Raw genomic sequence first — 7,327 nt, forward strand, 5'->3', positions numbered from 1 at the left:
TTGCTGGTCCAGGTGATATTTAGGAGTGGCTGGCCCAGGTGATATTTAAGACTTGCTGGTCCAGGTGATATTTAAGACTGGCTGGCCCAGGTGATATTTAAGACTGGCTGGTCCAGGTGATATTTAAGACTGGCTGGCCCAGGTGATATTTAAGACTGGCTGGTCCAGGTGATATTTAAGACTGGCTGGCCCAGGTGATATTTAAGACTGGCTGGCCCAGGTGATATTTAAGACTGGCTGGTCCGGTGATATTTAAGAGTGGCTGGTCCAGGTGATATTTAAGATTGGCTGGTCCAGGTGATATTTAAGACTGGCTGGCCCAGGTGATATTTAAGACTGGCTGGTCCAGGTGATATTTAAGAGTGGCTGGCCCAGGTGATATTTAAGACTTGCTGGTCCAGGTGATATTTAAGACTTGCTGGTCCAGGTGATATTTAGGAGTGGCTGGCCCAGGTGATATTTAAGACTGGCTGGTCCAGGTGATATTTAAGACTGGCTGGCCCAGGTGATATTTAAGACTGGCTGGTCCAGGTGATATTTAGGAGTGGCTGGCCCAGGTGATATTTAAGACTTGCTGGTCCAGGTGATATTTAAGACTGGCTGGCCCAGGTGATATTTAAGACTGGCTGGTCCAGGTGATATTTAAGACTGGCTGGCCCAGGTGATATTTAAGACTGGCGGGTCCAGGTGATATTTAAGACTGGCTGGCCCAGGTGATATTTAAGACTGGCTGGTCCAGGTGATATTTAAGACTGGCTGGTCCAGGTGATATTTAAGACTTGCTGGTCCAGGTGATATTTAGGAGTGGCTGGCCCAGGTGATATTTAAGACTTGCTGGTCCAGGTGATATTTAAGACTGGCTGGCCCAGGTGATATTTAAGACTGGCTGGTCCAGGTGATATTTAAGACTGGCTGGCCCAGGTGATATTTAAGACTGGCTGGTCCAGGTGATATTTAAGACTGGCTGGCCCAGGTGATATTTAAGACTGGCTGGCCCAGGTGATATTTAAGACTGGCTGGTCCGGGTGATATTTAAGAGTGGCTGGTCCAGGTGATATTTAAGACTGGCTGGTCCAGGTGATATTTAAGACTGGCTGGCCCAGGTGATATTTAAGACTGGCTGGTCCAGGTGATATTTAAGACTTGCTGGTCCAGGTGATATTTAGGAGTGGCTGGCCCAGGTGATATTTAAGACTTGCTGGTCCAGGTGATATTTAAGACTGGCTGGCCCAGGTGATATTTAAGACTGGCTGGTCCAGGTGATATTTAAGACTGGCTGGCCCAGGTGACATTTAAGACTGGCTGGTCCAGGTGATATTTTAAGATTTGCTGGTCCAGGTGATATTTAGGAGTGGCTGGCCCAGGTGATATTTAAGACTGGCTGGTCCAGGTGATATTTAAGAGTGGCTGGTCCAGGTGATATTTAGGAGTGGCTGGCCCAGGTGATATTTAAGACTGGTTGGTCCAGGTGATATTTAAGAGTGACTGGCCCAGGTGATATTTAAGAGTGACTGGCCCAGGTGATATTTAAGAGTGACTGGTCCAGGTGATATTTAAGAGTGGCTGGCCCAGGTGATATTTAAGACTGGCTGGTCCAGGTGATATTTAAGAGTGGCTGGTCCAGGTGATATTTAGGAGTGGCTGGCCCAGGTGATATTTAAGACTGGTTGGTCCAGGTGATATTTAAGAGTGACTGGCCCAGGTGATATTTAAGAGTGACTGGTCCAGGTGATATTTAAGAGTGGCTGGTCCAGGTGATATTTAGGATTGGCTGGCCCAGGTGATATTTAAGACTGGCTGGTCCAGGTGATATTTAAGAGTGGCTGGTCCAGGTGATATTTAAGACTGGCTGGCCCAGGTGATATTTAAGAGTGGCTGGTCCAGGTGATATTTAAGACTGGCTGGCCCAGGTGATATTTAAGAGTGGCTGGTCCAGGTGATATTTAAGACTGGCTGGCCCAGGTGATATTTAAGAGTGGCTGGTCCAGGTGATATTTAAGAGTGGCTGGTCCAGGTGATATTTTAAGACTGACTGGCCCAGGTGATATTTAAGACTGACTGGCCCAGGTGATATTTAAGACTGGCTGGTCCAGGTGATATTTAAGAGTGGCTGGTCCAGGTGATATTTAAGAGTGGCTGGTCCAGGTGATATTTAAGACTGGCTGGCCCAGGTGATATTTTAAGACTGGCTGGTCCAGGTGATATTTAAGAGTGGCTGGCCCAGGTGATATTTAAGAGTGGCTGGCCCAGGTGATATTTAAGAGTGGCTGGCCCAGGTGATATTTTAAGACTTGCTGGCCCAGGTGATATTTAAGAGTGGCTGGCCCAGGTGATATTTAAGACCTGCTGGCCCGGTGACATGAGGCAAACCCAGTGGGCATCCAGAACCCATTACAACTTTCAGTAGGCACATGGGTGTCTTTAAGAACCCCTTCTTGAGTGCCTTTCTGTTTAGTTTTGGTTGTCAAAGTGATTTCCTTTTTTTTAGTTCCCTTTGTTGTGAGCGACATGTTGAGTTTGTGGGAACGTAACAAAATGTGGGCTCGTCTGGGATCTTGAGTCGCTCTAATCACTCCGATGCTCTACTGTATCCGTATCTTTGATTGTTCCAAATAGACTTTTGGGGTTGAGTTTCTGTCACATACATCCACCCAAAGGGGTTATAAAATTGGAGAAATCATTTTGAATGTTGAATAAATAAACAAAGGCTAATAGATAAATAAAGCCATGGACTTTAAGTTGGAAAAATATGCGGAAAACTCTACATGAGAGACGCTAAAGGAATTTACAAAAGCGAATCTGTTCGTCATTTCAAAGCGTTATGACATCAAGGTGGCATCTGGTGATCCAAAAGCAGTAGTCAAAAAGTTGATTGTTACCGGTTTGGTGGAGGGGGTAATCCTTCCGGACAGGAAAGATGATGAAAAGGGAAACAGAACGTGAGGAGAGATTGGAGCATTAGAAATTAGTTAGAGAACACGGAAAAAGAAGATGAATGTAAACAAGCAGCCAGACAACAAGAACAGGGACGCCAGCTAAGAGAGATAGATCTGGAAACACTCCGAATCCAGTCAGGCCATCCTGCAACACTCAACAGAGTTTGACCTTGGTCGGAACAGCCGGCTTGTACCGCCTTTCATCGAGAAGGAGGTGGATGCATATTTTACTCTATTTGAGCAGATTGCCACATCCCTAAAAACGGGCCATTTAGTCACTGCTCCTCCAGTGTGTTTTTGTGGGTCAGAAAGTGTTCACTGCTTTATCTCTTGACTAGAGTTCAGATTATGACACTGTTAAGCTTTCGGGCTTACGAGTTGGTCCCAGAGGCATACAGACAACAGTTCAATTACGAAAGAATCACAAAGCCATGTCGAGTTCACAAGGGAACAAACGTGTCTCAAGAGGTGAAGGACCTTGAAGATTTAAAGACTCTCATAGTTCTCGAGCAGTTCAAGAATTGCCTTCACTAAAGGGTTGCGACCTTTATGAGCACAAGGACCTCACACATACCCCACAAGACATGCCAGAAGAGGTCTCTTCACAGTCCCCTAAATCCAGAATAGACTACGGAAGGCGCACAGCACTAAATAGAGCTACATGGAACTCAATTCCACATCAAGTAACTCATGCAAGTCGTAAAATGAGATGTAATAAAGAGATAAAAAAACACCTTATGGAAGAGCGGGGACTGTGAAGCAACACAAACATAGGTACATAAACACAGACACGATAGCATACGCACTATACACACACGTACACATGGATTTTGTACTGTATATATGTGGTAGTGGTGGAGTAGGGGCCTGAGGGCACACAGTGTGTTGTATATATGTGGTAGTGGTGGAGTAGGGGCCTGAGGACACACAGTGTGTTGTATATATGTGGTAGTGGTGGAGTAGGGGCCTGAGGACACACAGTGTGTTGTATATATGTGGTAGTGGTGGAGTAGGGGCCTGAGGACACACAGTGTGTTGTATATATGTGGTAGTGGTGGAGTAGGGGCCTGAGGACACACAGTGTGTTGTATATATGTGGTAGTGGTGGAGTAGGGGCCTGAGGACACACAGTGTGTTGTATATAGTGGTAGTGGTGGAGTAGGGGCCTGAGGACACACAGTGTGTTGTGAATGTATTGTAATGTTTTTAAAATTGTATAAACTGCCTTCATTTTGTTTCACCCCAGGAAGAGTAGCTGCTGCCTTGGCAGGAACTAATGGACATCCATAATAAACCTCAGGAAGAGTAGCTGCTGCCTTGGCAGGAACTAATGGAGATCCATAATAAACCCCAGGAAGAGTAGCTGCTGCCTTGGCAGGAACTAATGGGGATCCATAATAAACCCCAGGAAGATTAGCTGCTGCCTTGGCAGGAACTAATGGGGATCCATAATAAACCCCAGGAAGATTAGCTGCTGCCTTGGCAGGAACTAATGGAGATCCATAATAAACCCCAGGAAGAGTAGCTGCTGCCTTGGCAGGAACTAATGGGGATCCATAATAAACCCCAGGAAGATTAGCTGCTGCCTTGGCAGGAACTAATGGGGATCCATAATAAACCCCAGGAAGATTAGCTGCTGCCTTGGCAGGAACTAATGGAGATCCATAATAAACCCCAGGAAGAGTAGCTGCTGCCTTGACAGGAACTAATGTGGATCCATAATAAACCCCAGGATGAGTAGCTGCTGCCTTGGCAGGAACTAATGGGGATCCATAATAAACCCCAGGAAGAGTAGCTGCTGCCTTGACAGGAACTAATGTGGATCCATAATAAACCCCAGTAAGAGTAGCTGCTGCCTTGGCAAGAACTAATGGAGATCCATAAGAAATACAAAGACTCTTGAGAAAGTTGCAGTTCTTGCAGATGAGTTTGCGTTGACACATAAAAGTACTTTCACAAACAAAACACCCAGTAGTTATCCCTACGTGGAAAGCAACCCAGAGAAGTCACCTCCTCCTGTGAGGTTACAGTCCTTTTCTACAGTACAACACCAAGATATAGATTTTTCAGTTTGTCATTAGTGCCATGAGAAAGGAAACATTGTCTCTCAGTGTCCTAAGTTGAACGAGAAATATGATTCTTCTTCTTCTTCTTCTTCTTCCAGCCTATCAAGTCTCAGGTTGAGACCTGCTGTATCTCCTTAACAAGACTTTGGATCAGATGTGTATGAACCCTTTGTTTTAGACGGGTTCATGTCTCTGCGGAGTGGAGATGCTCTTAAGCTGCCAGTGAAGATACTGCGAGATACTGGGGCAGCCCCAGTCCTTCATTCTGGAGGGCGTTTTGCCTTTGTCTGACATTTCAACAACGGGTTACAGTGTGTTAGTATGAAGACGCGGAGATTGAAAAGTTCCTTTGTATAATGTGAAACTCGAGTCTGATCTTATTTCTCGGTCCGTTGGGAGACGGCCGAGTTTACCGGTGAAAGGGGGTCATATTCATTTTGGGAAACGATTTGACTGGAGAGAAGATCCAGCCTCATCCTGTCGTTTGTTAGGATCCCAGAGGAAACTGATGGGTTATCAGAAACGTACCCTAGCGTGTGCCGATACACATGCTATGTCCAAGTCAAGTGTTTAGGAGGATGTCAGTGATCCCACCATTGTCGATCTGTCTGAGACGTTTATGGGTCATTCTGATTTCTGTAAACATCCTGAGTTGACCTTTGAAAACCTCAACGATGAGCTAGAAGGAAGAGAGGGTCCCTACAGTTGACACTTCGATGTCTAGGAAGCAGAGGATTGCTGAAAAGAGTAAAGATGTTTTCATTTCCCATCTGAGTCCAGAGGAGGAGTTTGATGAAGTTTGTGTGGATTACTTTGAGAGAAATTATGTTCTGATGAGGAAATGGCGTTCTCACACTACTTCTGGACAAGATGATTGGCCCAGGGTACCTCAAATTGTCTGTTGTGTTTTTGACATGCGCTGTCAACTGGGGGACCTTATATAGACAGGTGTTTGCCTTTCCAAATCATGTCCAATCAATTGAATTTACCACAGGTGGACTCCAATCAAGTTGTAGAAACATTTCAAGGATGCTCAATGGAAACAGGATGCACCTGTTTAGAGTCTCATAGCAAAGGGTCTGAATACTTATGTAAATAAGGTATTTATGTTTTTATTTAGAATAATTTTAGAACAATTCTAAAAACTTGTTTTTGCTTTGTCATTATGGGGTATTGTGATGTCATTATGGGGTATTGTGATGTCATTATGGTGTATTGTGTGTAGATTGATGAGATTTTTTAAAATATATTCCATTTTAGAATAAGGCTGTAACGTAACATAATGTGGAAAATGGTAAGGGGTCTGAATATTTTCCGAATGTACTGTATACCAAGCCTTTTTTTATGTACTCAGAGGACCCTTATTAGCATGTTTTAACCACTCCTATGAAAAACATTCAACAAGAAGGATTTTATTTGTGTTTTACTGAAACATAACCCAGGAGGTATATATTAAGATCCAGTCCATTTAAAACAACTGGAGGCCTGTTACACAGTATTGTGAGGCAAAACATTTTAGCAAAATGCATTGCACATAGAATTAAAAAGGTATTGTGGGATATCATTCATCCTAGTTGGACAGGTTTTTTACATGGACGATACATTGGAGATAAAATAAGTACTTGAAACAATAGAAAAACTATGAAACATCTGGGAAACCAGGCCTGGTATTCATAGCTAACTGCATTTTGATTTTAATAAAAATTTTTCACAGTTTAAATCCTTTAAATATATGTTTTTCTGAACGTTAACGATCCCAAACTCGTTTAAATGCCACACCCCTAGTCGGGATGACTGAATGGTAAATGATATAAAGTTTACAAATTGTTTGTTCTTTTTTTGATCAACGCTTTTCACTGACTCCATAGTCACGATTCGTTTTTCAGACAGACTTTTTAAATTTAAGTCCTTTGTTTGATCTGCTGGGGACAATGAATTCTGCAGCAGGATTAATACGCGCTCTTCTGCTGACTCTGGAGACCTGCTCCGACCAACAACTGTCTGGCAAATATTTGTCTAATACAACTGGTGTAGATTTTACTGTGACAATCTTGCTTAGGAGCACTTCTCAATGATGCAGAGTTTAAAAATATACTTAGTAACTTGAATAATACAATTAAATACACAGGACTAAAGCTATGAAGTGAGAACCAGTAGCAGATCAACGTGGAGCTATATACATGGAGTACCAGATTAATGTGGAGCTATATACAGGAAGTACCAGTACCAGATTAATGTGCAGCTATATACAGGAAGTACCAGTATCAGATTAATGTGGAGCTATTCACAGGAAGTACCAGTACCAGATTAATGTGCAGCTATATA

The sequence above is a fragment of the Oncorhynchus tshawytscha genome, linkage group LG02 (genome assembly GCF_018296145.1).
Source record: "Oncorhynchus tshawytscha isolate Ot180627B linkage group LG02, Otsh_v2.0, whole genome shotgun sequence".
Taxonomy (NCBI): domain Eukaryota; kingdom Metazoa; phylum Chordata; class Actinopteri; order Salmoniformes; family Salmonidae; genus Oncorhynchus; species Oncorhynchus tshawytscha.